Source organism: Bombus vosnesenskii, unplaced genomic scaffold, assembly GCF_011952255.1.
Source record: "Bombus vosnesenskii isolate JDL3184/JDL3185 unplaced genomic scaffold, Bvos_JDL3184-5_v1.1 scf7180000016279, whole genome shotgun sequence".
NCBI classification, from domain to species: Eukaryota; Metazoa; Arthropoda; class Insecta; order Hymenoptera; family Apidae; genus Bombus; species Bombus vosnesenskii.
Window position 1 is genome coordinate 2,079,437 of NW_022884348.1, and position 14,888 is coordinate 2,094,324.

The window sequence follows — 14,888 nt, forward strand, 5'->3', positions numbered from 1 at the left end:
GTTTCTTTCGCACGGTAGTATGGAACAAGACGCCATCTTCATTGTATGTATACAGGGTGGTTGGTAACTGGCGGTACAAGCGGAAAGGGGGTGATTCTACGCGAAAAAAGAAGTCGAAAATATAGAATAAAAATTTTTCGTTCGAGGCTTTGTTTTCGAAAAAATCGGCTTTGAATTTTCGCTCGGTACGCGTGCACTTTATCGCGTCTCGTTATAACGGATCTCACTGTAGATCGTTGTCTCGATTTACGTTATTTTTTTAATTTAAAAAATTTTTAAATTTTTAAATTTTTAAATTTTCAAATTTTTAAATTTTTAAATTTTTAAATTTTTAAATTTTCAAATTTTCAAATTTTCAAATTTTCAAATTTTCAAATTTTCAAATTTTCAAATTTTCAAATTTTCAAATTTTCAAATTTTTAAATTTTAAAATTTTTAAATTTTTATTCTATATTTTCGACTTCTTTTTTCGCGTAGAATCACCCCCTTCCCGCTTGTACCACCAGTTACCAGCCACCCTATATTTAATTCTCCCCATTTTCTCTTGATAAAATAGAGAGGCAGGACATATTCAAACAAAAATAAATACATATTTTTATCCTGTAAAACGTAAAATTTTATGAAAACGGCCATCGTATTATCTCGCTATTGAAAATTTAACATCTACGATTATTGTAAAAATGACTTACAAGTTTATGAATAAGAAATGTAGCAAATAAAACGCTACGTTTGTGAGGGTTTATTGATCAATTGCGTGTTTGGCGCGCGTCTACGAGCATGTAATTTTCCACCGTTTTCCATGTTCCCATCTTCCCATTCGAAAAAATAAGGCAATCGAATTATTTGCTTTCGACTGTTTCCTTCATCCATCCTTTTGATCATTATCGAAATAAGAACTGCTATATTTAGTGGCTTTCTTGATTCCATACACATTTATGATCTACCTACTCTATACATTGTCCTTTACATACATTTACCTTAATCGCGTGTGTGCTATTGAGAAGAGCGACTTCGCCATAGGCGGCACGCGATAATCGGTTCTTCGATTACTCCCACGAAGGAACCTTTTAAGATAATTATGATGGTCGTTAATCGTTTGTAAATTCATAGAAAATATTGCTTGGTTTATAGCGCGAGTCTTTCCAATACGTGCGGAAGTAGGAAGATAGCAAAATCGGACTGATTTGGGAAGGAGCATTATCTCAAAGATTACCGACTATCCGTGCAGGATAGCTCGACGGAAAGATTATCTCCGTATCCTACTTTATGGGTATTGGTGATAGTTGACGAACAGCCAAGAATACACACAAGGAACGGTAAATAATAATTGAAAACGTAATAACTGAACCCGGCCTAACCGCTTAAGATCGAAATATATGAATATCCTCGTATAAGATAATGGCTGCTAAATAATATTATACTTTATAGGCTATAAGAAGTTCGTAGCCGGCATTCAACGAATCGTAAAATATCACACAAGGCAGGTTTTAATCACGAGAGTCGATACTATTTTACTGTATTATCTTCGTTGCTTTTCGACTCTAAGTAGCTAGGTATAAAGAAAACTTTAATAAGGATATTACGAAAAATTGTACAAGCAGTTCAAACGTAATAAGATAGCTCTAGTTGACTCAAGAAAATATAGAACATCGTAAAGGGTATATTGGAAACATTGCATCGTTGGCACGGGAATCATAAGGGAGTTAGTCGCAGTAGGTGGAAATAATTGTAAGGTATATCCTCTGTACAACTTACACCTCGTTCAATTTCTTCTACTAACCCTTTCGATGCTTCCTCGCTAGTTCCTCTAGAACGATGCAGTTTTCTAGAAATTGTCTGGTAAACGAGGCTCCTGGAATAGCTGTGTTCTCGAGAGCAGTAGCTAGAACAGAGTTACTAAAACCCTCGATAAGGCTGTGTACAGCCTACCGGCCAATCGATGGAATTAATTTGCATAATGTATACATGCGAAAGTGTATGTTCCACAATGCCCTCCGATACTGTTGTTACCTTTATCCGATGATATCGAAGGAGACTGGGAGGATTCACGCCGCGTTTGTGCGCGATGCAATTAAAATTCTTGATAGGATTTTTGTGGTACGATGAAAGCGTGACCGTTTAATGGCAAGCACATATATATCGCGCTTTTAACGAGCAAGGGAAACACATTGATGGAATCGCAATAACAGCTCTGCGTCGATTAACCGTATCATTAAACGCTCACGGAATGTATCTATCCACTGGTTCGTATTGCGCATTAATATTTATTTATAAATTTTTCTCCGGAGGTTAAATGAATTTGTAATGCTATTACGATTCACAGTTTATTTGCATCATACGATATGTTAAGTAAGTAGTGTACGATTTGAAGGCTTCACTTTGTTCTGTATTCATCTAATTTTCGTTCAAAGTTACAGCGGAATGCCGGTATTTCTCGGTGTATCTTCTGATTCGCTTTGTTCTCGTACTTTTTAGACACTCGTAGCAAAAACTGTAATCTAATTCGATAAGATGCATTGTAATAAACGACGTATAAGGGTTTTACAACCTTACCGATGTAACGAAGTTGACATTTTGATCACTGGTAATTCTTATCAACTATCGACGACCGAACAATGTAATTGAACCTTTGGCATTCATTTTATAGAAATATGTTTGTCTTCGTTATGTAATGGAATTGCAAGTGCACGTTGCAAGCAAAAAAAGACATTTTATACCTCTTAAATCATACGATATATGAGAAATGCAATAGATAAGAGTATTACCGAATAAAATCGTAACAAGTAGAAATACGCGGTACGTTGTACATCGTTTCTTTGTTTTCGAATTGTGACGAGGCGGACATGGAAATCGGTAAACGTTTCGGTACGAGAATCCAGATTTCGAATGGCAGGTGTATTTTCGTAGCATTATTCTTCGAACTGTGGAAAAAAAATAAAACTGAAATTGCTATCATTTCTGTAAATATGGATCGCGGTGCATCGGCCCTGCAAGGTAATTTACAATCGAGCGAGGGCGCGAGTTTCGTTCGCGGTTGGTCGGGCGTCGTGGTTGGTTCGGCTACGGAGCCCGAGCGCGACCGATCGCTACCGAAGACTGCCGAACGCGCGAAGCGCCAGCGCCGAGCCAGAACAGAGCGCTCGGGTCAAAATATATTCAGTATATTCTAAACAAGCGCGCGACGTGCTGACACGTTTTGTTTGTGCGCGCGAACTCGTGTCTCGCCGAACGAAACGCTAAAATATCAACGGTGACTTTGTACCAGTGTTACGATTACTTAAAATCAGTGCGTACGAAATCAGTTTGAAATTAGTTCGTGATCTCTCGACGAATCGAATGACATTCGCGTGTTAATTTGGCGGTAGAAGATACGAGAGGAGAGACTGCCAACTGTGAGTCCGGTATTATACGCGCTCGCGATTTGTTGTTAACTATCTTTCTTTCTCGTTCTTTCTCGTTCTTTCTCGTTCTTTTCTTTTGCGTTCATTCGTCTCTTTCTCCGATTTCTTTTCTCTTGCACTCTGTTCTCTTCCCCTTCTCCGTTTCTTCGTTCATCTTTCGCGTACGCTTCCTACAGTCATTTTCTCTCTCTCGAATGTCTCGTTCGTTGTCTCTCTTGTTCGCTCCGACGTCGTCTCGTGGGGTCAGTGTCTGCTCGATCGGATCCTGAGCAGGAACACACACCGGAGGAGGAGGAGGACTATCTCCCTCATCGCGAGAGTTCGAACCACACGCGCGCGCGCGCGCCACGCATGCAGCCACGCACCTTCCAAATCAAACAAAATTACAAATCGTTTCTCTAGTTGAGGGAAGTTTCACTTTTTGACGACCCTCGGTGGAAAAACTGTAGCAGTGAGACCCGTACGTCGAAACGGGCAGAGACGTTCGAAAAGTCGCGGGCCAATCATGTGGATTCACTGACGACGTGACATCTTGACGACCAGTGAATCGAATCGTCGGCGAACCGACGAAAGCCTTTCGTCTCGGCGAAAGTATTTCTCGTGTCTGGTGATCGACGTGTGAGATTCCCGTATCTCACATATATACTCTTTCAAGTGCAGGAAACTTGTACTCGTTATCTCTAGCTACTTTTCTCGTGTTTCGTTTCTTTTTCTTCTATTCCTATCCTTTCCTTTCGTTCTTTCTATCTTCGTCTCTTTCTCCGTATGATTCTCATATTACATATATATCTTTGTCACGACTCTAACCTCTGTTGTCGCATTTGCTGTTGCCGCGCTCTTCTCGACGACTATTTCTTACTGATCGAAAAAAGAAAGGACCACGCGAGTGATTACATATACGGGAGAAACAGAGAAACTCCCGTGGAAGGGAATCGACGATTTGAAGTCTGTGTTTTTGTTTACTTAGAAGCGGACTGCCCACGCGACATCGAAACGTCGAAGATAAGGCGAAAAACATCCCGTTCGAAGAATACGTCGGTTGTTGACATTTTTTGCAACAGAGGTGAGTACATACTTTTCCCCATTCATTCTACCGTTGACGCGACATTCTTTGACGTGCTGTCATTGTCGCGTCTGTTTCTATCGTTACGCGCCAAAACGCGTTCTTACGTGTAGGTATACGCGAAGGAAACATCGTTCCACGAATCCACTGTAGCGGAACGTGGCTCGTGCTAGTGTGTATTTTTGCGACTGCAATGCCAGAAGATCGTTCGATATATAGATTAATGTTTGTCGATGGAATATTTTTGAGAATAATATTATGTATTTCCTCCCTTTGATTTTGATCAAAGCGAGTTATCTGTGGCGCCATTGGCGTATACGACGGAACGTCTGAATTTTAATGGCCGAGGTACCATTCTTGTTCCAACGTTTCCTAACCTAAATGTTCTTGGGTTTACGATACGTACGATGCAACGTCAAGCGTGTAAATACAAATCGCGGGTAGTTCGAACGGGGAAATCTTCGAGGAATTGTGATTTTCTTTTTTCGGCTGAATGACGGGTAATTTGAATGCACTCGAATTCCCGCGGAACGTATGTCCTTTGATCGCGCGAATTAGACTACTACCATGCGGAGTCTTTATTATTCGGTCGACACCGACGGCATCGACGTGCACGTTTGTCACGTAAATGAACGGAATATAGGATTACTGTAGCGCCATTGTGTTACTAGGTTTGCGTAATTCTGTTTGTATCACGTAAACATTCACTCACCAGATTTTGTATATACATACATAGTAAATATTATCGGTCCACTTTGTCCTGAATGAAGCCAAAGCGAACCTACTACATAATATTTACGCAATCACTAATAATAAATGGCCAGTAGAACTCGTCGCTAGTGTTTCGAAGGGGAATGAATATTCGCGTTAGAAAACGGTACTGGGAGTAAAAGAAGGTTGTGTAATATAACTCTCTTTTTTATTAGAACGAAACTTTAGTTAGTGCTCGATTAACTTGTAGCGTACCAAGATAAGAGTGTTACTCAGCGATGTCGATAGTGTGTTAAACTAATCTGTTTATGTTCCATGTTTTTAATTATGTTTATAAAATTCTGAGATCTTATAAATATTTATAATCTAGTATGAATGGAGAACCTACATACCAAATAAATAATATTTATGTATAACAAAATTAATCTCACAATTTTTACGCATGGTATCTTCGTTAAATTCAACGAGTACATTAGTATGATAAACATACAACGATATAAACTAACGCAATAACTCTAAAGAACCACGAGGTCTTTTTATCGTTAACGAAGAATATCGATCCTTGATACGTTAAAGATTAAAAGTATATAAGCCGATTGAGTCCACTTGTCAGAACGTGAATTCCTGTTATGTGTTTGAGAAATCATAGTTGTCGAAAAGAGATAGAGAGGGCCGATTCCCATTATATGAACTCTAATTACACGAATTATTTGTCTGGAGACGAGTTGAAACTAATGGAATTCTAACGTAGACAATAGCCATTAAAAGGTAGCCGTGTTGGACGAACGAAATAGGTGGAAGTTTCTCTTTTCTTCGCGTACAAACAAATTTACAAACAGATGCGATCGAAGACACTCATCGATCGAATCTCGTTATTTCCAAGCACTGACACTACTAGCGTCTGTCGTGTAATCAGAGTTGGACACATGTTAATAATATCGAACGAGCGTTAGGTTGGTTGCTTCGAGGCGTTGACGTAATTTTTGTTCAAGAAGAATTTCAAAGTGATAACAAACGAAGAGATATTAGGTGCTTTGTAACTGGTGTTCACGAGGTGTTTTATCATTGAGATTCGAACTGATTTTACAGACAAGTTGTTTCGAGCGATAACAGTTATCACTGTCGTGGATCGCTTGTATATGTAAAATTAACCTAGTTATTTATCGGCCGGCATACGGTGAAAAATGAATGTGTCGTTAATTGAAGATGCAAACGATTGCGAACATTCGATTCGTACGGCATTGATACGGAGACGAGAATTATTAGTAGGAATTAGCATACAAGAGGAAGGAAGAATCATCTCGGATTTGCTTTTCTTATTTAAAATTTATGTGCTTGGTAATATTCCAATAAATCTGTTCGCTGGATGAATAAGGAATTTCGTTCTCTTAAATCAAAGTTGTTTGCTTCGAGTCGTTTTACTGTAACGGTTTTGTTAGTGGATTATATAGCATTACGAATAATTTCGTTATATTCTCGAGATTTTTTTTAATGGATTGCTTATTCAAATGCAACGTCTTTTGAGTTATGTCTGTTAGGTTCATTAAGGATTCTGTAAAACAGCACATCTTTATTTTCCTCGAAGGATAAAATGATTCTGTGATTATTATTTTTATATACTTTTGCATATGTTTATTTCATATTTATTGCCCGAAATATGAAATTTATTATTTCCCCTGTTTATTCTAACCTAAATATTAATCTGATCGTAAACGTTCGTTGGATTGCGAAGACAAATTTCACGGAATATGGAATAATCTAAGCCGATATTTTACAGTAAACATTTTACCTTCAGCGTTTCAATCCCAACATATTTTCGAGAAAAGGATATCTAATGGCGTTAAATCTTACGAGAAAGGTGTCCATGTGGAAAATTTAAATTGCTGCTCCTCGATAATGAGGGAAAAAGGATCAGCTCACTTGAGCTCGTTATATTCATTTTTGGTTTGTCTATCTTATTAAAAAATTTGTGTACACAGTTCCATTAGGAGACATATCAATTAGACGTCGTTTAAAAAATTACATGTAACAGATTTTCTATTGTATCACGGTTTTTATATATTTTTTAGGTGATCAAATTAACAGAAGGTATTCGGACATGTTATTTCGTATCGAATCAAATTATTAATAGATTGCATTACAGTGTACATTATACATGTACATTTTTCTCTCGTATTGCTCATATTATTCGTATTAATTATAATATTCATATATAGTTAATGAATAATAATGTATTAAATTTTGCGTCTAATAATATATTTAAGCAGAATCCAAAATACAGATAATAATTTAGCCAGGATTTCGTTCAAATGGCAGCCAACTCTTAATTTAATTTCCGTAGAAAGATAATCACGCGTAACATGGAAACGACTTTAAAGATTTATTTAAAGAAACGAATATTGAAATATGAACAAATTAATACATTTATAGTAATTCATAATAATAATTCGTATAGCACGAAGAGAAACGTGAATATTGGTTTTGCGAAAAGGTGATATTTACCACGAAGTAATCTAAGTAATTTATAAGAAAAAATTAGAGAAACTGTGTATTTCCGTTATAAAAAATTCATCTATATTTAATTTGAACAGATATGTATCATTTTGTACATTTTATTTTTATCTTCTATATCTTCCATATGTTCGACTCGCAAGTACAACATATTCTTCGTGCCCCTACAGGCGAATACATATCTGCTTTTTCCCATCATTAACATTTTTATAGCCATGCACTACGTAACAATGCACGTATATATCAGATAACAAATATTCTATATCACTATTATCGTCATCATCATCGACATCACATGGAACATGCTCCATACCGCGCATAGTCGACGTGCTCCACATCTCTTTACATCGTTCGTATATTATTCGAAAGTACACCAGGCTCGTAATTTGTTAAAATTTACTTGTAACATATTATTTACTTTATTGCTAGAAATGTCACTATTACAACAAGTGTAAAACTACTTGCAGGAGAATATATCACTTTTGACCAACTTAGAAAATTTACAAAATTTCACTGACGAAACAGCTGTCGTAAAGATTTTCAGAACCTTCGCGTTATTTTAAATCCAATAGTATTTTCTAATTATCAATAAACTTCGTAAATTTGACGAAAGTACGAAAAAGTCGTTGTCGATACTGATTTGTCGTCTTAGGTGTATGCTAAGATTCTCTCGAAACATCAAAGATCTTTTTGCTCGTTAAGACACAAATGAGATTAGGACATAAATTTTTGCTTCGGGATTAAATAAATCAAGGAACGTACGAATAAACGACGAACGATAGATCTTAACTTCGTTGCTAATCATAGATCGTAATTTCGTTGTAAATGGCGGATGGTAACATCGTGTCGTCGCGAAGATTTCCACGGGTCGCAACAAGTGTTTTATCCGAGTCGAACGGCGCGTTATTCGTTCGGATGAGCACGAAATCGCGTACCTCGCCGTCGTGCTGCTGGTTCGCTGAGCGACGAAATTCGCCTGTGCAACGGCCCGTGCGACGAAGTTCGTCGAATCGAAAGTCAGTCTGCGTTTCCGCGAATCTCGGATCTGTCGGCGCGGAGCTTTTTATCGCGCTGGAAAAACAAATTCACGAAGGCGCTCTTATCTATCTCGTAGCCTGCCGCAGCTTTGTTCGTTCTTGCTGGCGAGAATTAAATAGACACGAAGATTCGCGTTCCATCGACCGTCATGGATTATTAACGCGTAACGTGTCACGGTGTTGTAGACGCGTAATTGAATTTTAAAAGAGGAGACCGTGGTTCGAATTAAGTGTATACGTTACAGTTTATTGTATAGGCTCGAAGCAGGGGTGTTTTATGAAACTGGGGCGAATTATACGAGCTGCGTGGAAACTACGCTGATCAATTCTATGAATTTGGAAGTAGGGGAAATTGATGGTGTTACGTTATGTTTCAAATTTATCTAGCGGCGTACGATTATTTATGTCGTTCTCTTGCGAATTTACGAAACTAAATTATTTGTTTTTGAGAAATTGGTCAATCTCGGTTCTAACAGATTCGTAGGTTCGAACGAAAGCGTATAAATAGAAACGTATAAAAATAACATAACGTATGTGGAAATCGACACTTTCTAATTTTTAGTTGTAGTAGCTTCTACTTCCCATCGATTTCAATACTAACGAACGATTATTTAATGCCGTTTACGGGCTTATTACGAAATTTCTTCTGCTTTCTCACGTTCCTAAAAAACAAAAAAGGGAAACTACCATGTAATCCGAATATCACCTGTAGTTAAGAGTTTAATTGTTACAGTTCATCTCGTTCGTTTAATTCTAATCGTACATCGTACGCCTCTGATAAAATTTGTTTACCTCGGTTTCTATCATTTCGGTAAAATTTCGCGGCTAACCGTCGATTTGTCGCGGCGCGCGTAACTCGCCGAGGAATTCGATCCGCGAGAGGAGAACGGTTCGAGAATGCCTGGAGCAGCGCGCGGATTGCATCACCTCGTCAGCCGATGCGAGGTAGGTGTTAAAGTCCTCTCCCGGTAATCTTTTATTTACTCCGCGAGAGGCTGGTGTCGCAGACGACGGATACCGCGATCCAGAACCGCGGCACGCTACAAAAATACTTCTTACAGGAAATTATGCAATTAACCAGGTATACTTTACCTCTGGCGATACACCTTGTGCATGCGGTTGCGAGAGAAAAAAAAGAAGAAAAATGTTCGAACCGGGGACACCGGTTGCGTGTACACGCGCGAAGCCGTGTCTTTCTTGTCGAAAATCGCGCGCGTGGTTCGTTTCATTTTGATATTCTCCAACTTTTTGTGGAAATAGCCTACGCGCAGCCCGGTACGTTTGACTCACTGGCGAAAACAAACTGTCTTTTCCGAGAGTTCGTCGATGTTGTATATACAAGATGATTCATAAATGACGTTAAACGTTTCGCCGGTGTACTTTGCGTGTCGGAGTTAAGAAGAAGGTTCTAATTAACGCGAACGACGCTGTCGAAATCTGGTCATTCGGAGTCGTAAAAGAAATTAGATGGACGCGAGATTAAAGGCGTTTGTTTGTTACTCGGCACTTGGGATTCTTCCGGAGCAAAAGTTGTTTCGGAGCAAAATCTGCAGGATTTCTGGTGTTGTATCTTACTGAAGGCTTTTACGATTACGCGAAAGACCGTAGAACACGCGGGCCATTTAAATACTCTCCCTTACTTTTCCGGAATCCCGTTATCGAAGAAAATTCGCTCCGTCACGAGTCGTTAAACGTTAGTCACGTGAAATCCGATCTGCTCGATAGATTCGCTAAAATGTCGCGGCACAATGTTTTGAAGCACGCTGTACTAAGTTGGAAGTATCTGTTCGCGATGCTGGGAATCTCGCGAAATGTCAACGTCGCGAAGACAGCGGATGAATCGTGAAACTGGGATCGGAATTCATGGGACAGCCAGCAGCGCGGCGCGTGTGTCGGCTTGGATGTTCTCCTGCGGAGGAAGGTCTCGCCGCTGCCAGAAGCGAGATTGCGTAGCTAAAAGTTTACTCACGCTAGACAAATGTCGTGGTGCAGCGGCGGCCGCATTAGTCAGTCCCATCTGTCAATAATTATTATCGACGAGCACGTAGCCGCCGCGCCGCGTCGCAGCGTGCTGTGCCGCGATCGCGGCAGACGGCGGCTGTACACGTTATCCGAGAAAACACGAGGCGACGCGATATCAACGACCCGTAGATACGCCAGCCAGAAGCCCGACAGAGAAGGTACGATTAAGAGGACGTTGAAGAGAGACGCGGAAAGAGAGAAAGAGAAGTCAAGTGGGATAGGCGAGGTGAAAGAATGGGCGGCGGGGGGGATGGAGAGAGAGAGAGAGAGAGAGAGAGAGAGAGAGAGAGGACAAGAACGAACGAAGAAGGAGAATCGTCAGAACGCGTGAAAGATAGAGAGAGATGCGGTAGAAGAGAGCCTACTCTCGTCACTCTCGTCGTTCTCGCGTTAGCGAGAAAGCCGAGGAACGTCAGAGATCTTATTTGTCCGTAGTGACTTATAGACGATCCTCGTGACGTTTATTTCGCGCGCGACCTCGAAATTATCAGGCGATCGAGAATTTCGAGGAAATCGTTTCTTCCATAGAGTTGCCGCTTCGGCTTCGTTCGCCTGGCGTGTCATTCATACGAACGTTGAATTATTGAAAGTGCAACGCCTCGACTCGCCGCTATCGATGGCACGCGTGCGTCTGCGAGATGTTCGCGCGTGATACCGCGCGAAAGCCAAGCCGTGAGATGAGGAAAACCGGCTGGAAATCGGAAAATTGCGCCGACGTGGCGGGAAACGACGTGGCGCGGTACACGAGGGAACGGGAGAGATCGACGACGAGCGGTAATCGTGTTTTCCCTCCGTTTACCGGGCCGAGATGCGACGCGCGAATTCGATAAAATCCAACGACGACGTATATCCATCGACGTGTTTTATTATACATACTCTTCGCAACCGAAATGAAATGGGTGGAGAGAGGCCGACGAGGACGCTGCGTTCTTCGTACCGTTATTACGCATTTTCTTTGCTGGCGTGAATCGCCAGCCTCATGGCAGTAGTAACTTTACGTAACCGGGAGCTGCGTTTCTCTCTCGATGGGCTATCTGTTTTTCTATCGATGCGCTGGAACGTTGATTGTTCGACGAACGTGCACGTATATGGAGGGATAGGGATTTTCGTCGTAAAGCCGACGATTCCGAGCGAAATGTTCTTGCCGTTTCGGTTGATTGCTTTCGACGAATCTTCGATCGTTCGGGGAAAAATAAAGGAAAGAAGAGAAAGATAAATTAAGAAAAAAGTAGAAATCACAAGAACGACGACGGTGAACGAGAAACGTAGCGATTGTGGCACGTGGATCGATGCATCGTAACTCTCGTACGATCAGATACGTACACTGTACAATTAACTTTCGTTATCCTGATAATTAGATTTTCGGCTGTTCGTTGAAATTCAGAAATATCGAAATGATGCGCATTTTGTGCAATTTAAATTTTCGCTAGATTTTATCATTGTCGCTACTACCAAAACATTAAACCGAATAAATTGGACGGAATATAACTAAGTTAACTGTGAGTTTCCATGCAGGAACGATATGTTTTTCTAGGAACGATTTATTTCAATTGTTTTCACAGTCAAAATTCGAAGAGCTTCTAGATTGTTCATTGTACACGTAGCTCAAATTGCAACTAGAAACGATTCTGTTTTCGGCTCTAACATATGGCGAAAAGCCTTTTCTGTTTATGGTTTCGGAAATTTATTGCTAACTAGTTCGCGCGATCTGATTCGCCAGCGCTTAGTTTTAACCTTTATGGGTCGTTTGTCTTTCCGCAATTACGCAACATCCAGCGATATGAAGCGTTTTGACAGACACCCCGTTTCTCGCGTTCGAACGTTTCCGTCGAAACGACGAATTTAACAGCTGTTTTCGGCTGTGCTGCGAGCAGAGAAATTTGGAATATTCTAGATATATTGGAACTTCAAATAAATTTAATCTCGTAATCTTTGTACAAATATTTTGGAGCCTCTCGTTATTACCAATTGTTTTCAGGGCCAAACAATGTTTTAAATTATATCAAAGTATTTAGAGAAACGCGTATTAATGCAACAGAACCTCGATTATCGTAACACCGATTCGTAAAATAATCGATTATCGGAACGCGTTAATTAACGAAAAATTTGTATTCCTGTAATAAATAAGTAACGACGAATAAGAGTTACGTGAAAAGATTTAAAATGAAATGTTGCATCGATGGAATTTTCGCCGTTAATGAATTAATATTAAAACGTATTTGTAAAGTAGCTCGGAATAAATGGTTTCTTCTCGTATCAAAACGAAAAGACATTCGATTATGCGAATGGCGTGTAGCGCAATCCCGTGTACTATGATTAGTTGGGATAATCAAGCTTCCACTGTAATATCGTGAGAAGTTTAAGGCTCACAACGAATACGTATACTCGCATTGGAAACAATTCTCGAGACAATTTCGCAGAAATTGGAAATTTGTTTAAACGCTTCTTTTGCATAAACATCGTTTAGGCAGTTTGTTTTATGTGTATTTTCTCTTCGTTTACTTGGAATTTTCGTACCGTAGAACGAAGCTTCTCTCGCGTATATCTTTTATATCGTGAATTTTTCCTTACACACGTTTTGGTCGATATAGCGAAAATATATAAGCGGTAACGACAGAGTTTTCAGAACTTTGGATTTTGTTACTTAGCCCCGCTAATTTGTATTAGATATATTTTGGATTCCGGATTCGTTCGATTTTTCCATTTCGCGCAGGAGCTTGAATCTCATGGGATTTACTTTCTTGGATCAATGCGAAGCCAAATGGAATTTCTGCGTCAGAAGTAACCCGTGAAACTGCATAGTAGATGCTATAGCGTTTTCATATCACCTCCGTTTTATCCTTTGCAGTTCTATGATAAATTCGTTAACAGTGTAATTCGAGGAAGCACAGAAATTTTCATTTTTCGTCCCTTCATTTTATATCAGTAGCAAGAATAATATAATTTGTTTGACTGAAAATGTAACGTACGAAATATTCATTTGATATTTTTCCCTTTGTAACTATTCTGTTAAATCCGCTATTCGTCTATTTTTCTTTCATACATTTTTCATTCTGTTTTTTTTTTTTTTTTTTTTTTTTTTTAGAATATACGTAAAAACAAATAGCAAAGACGCAACCTGTATAAGTGTCGTTAACCTCGTTCGTGCAGGTGGACTTCGGTAATAATAATGCTGGATCCGTAATTGCCGTTGGTGGTTAAACAGACTGATATAGTACAAAATGAGACGAGGTTGTCGTTCTGCTCCGACGTATCATTTGTCATTCATGACTCTTTCGCTATTACGGATTAGATCTTAATGAACTGATCGTTCGAGCGATTTTTTCTCATGAACAATGCATCTAATTTCGATTTCATCGTCGAACGAGTTTGTATGCGCTACGAAGAGCGCTACGTGAATTTTATCGAAGCTATGTATTGTATTTTAACGCTCAAATATACAGCACTGCTTGATCATAAATGATAGTTTCGATTAAATTCAAGTTAGGTTACATGATTTTCAGGTATTCTGTTTCCGTTTCTATTTTATGTTGTACGCGATAAACGTTATAGATGATGTTTACCGCGTAAAATATCGAAGTGCTCTAAAATTAAATCTAAGATGAAACTGTTGTGGATGACCCACGATACGAAGATACCATTTGAGAGTTAATGAATTTCGCTGTACAGTAGAACTCCGTTTATTGGAATAAGATTTACCGTTTGAACATAGTACATCCATAATAATAATAATAATAGAATATACAAATATATATCTGATAATCTTCTAGCATTGGATCCTCTTCAGAATTTTTTCGAAGAATGTGTTCGCCTTAGTTTACTAAAAGGTAAATAACTCGTGAGAATTATATATATTTATCTCAACATAGACTTTGATATTTGAATGGGGAATAAATAATTGGAAGGAACTTGTATTATATATACGTGTGAGTCGCAGTTATACAAACTGTTTGTCTTTCAATGGATTTAGATAAATGGAATTTCACCGCATTTACACGTGTGTAAATCTTTTTTCTGCCTTTAGTTTATCTTTTTATGCGAAAACTCGTTCATACGAGATCGAGTAAATTACAACTGATAACTAAAAAGCAAAGGAACATGTCGTTTTAAAGTAACATGAGTCTCAGCTGGAATAAATGTATT

The 14,888-nt window shown here is 39.1% G+C and overlaps 1 protein-coding gene across 3 annotated transcripts in view; it reads left to right on the forward strand.

Annotated features, from left to right (window-relative positions):
* Window positions 1-3,153: 3,153 nt before the first annotated feature.
* Window positions 3,154-14,888, forward strand: part of LOC117242888 — a 137,801-nt gene continuing 126,066 nt past the window's right edge. The window contains exons 1-2 of one of the 3 annotated variants that reach the window (XM_033509938.1): window positions 3,154-3,401; window positions 4,369-4,464. The gene's annotated coding sequence lies outside the window, so the exon portion shown is untranslated. Of the gene's footprint in view, window positions 3,402-4,273; window positions 4,465-14,888 lie in introns of all 3 variants that reach the window. The other 2 variants (XM_033509939.1, XM_033509937.1) reach the window with 2 other exon arrangements.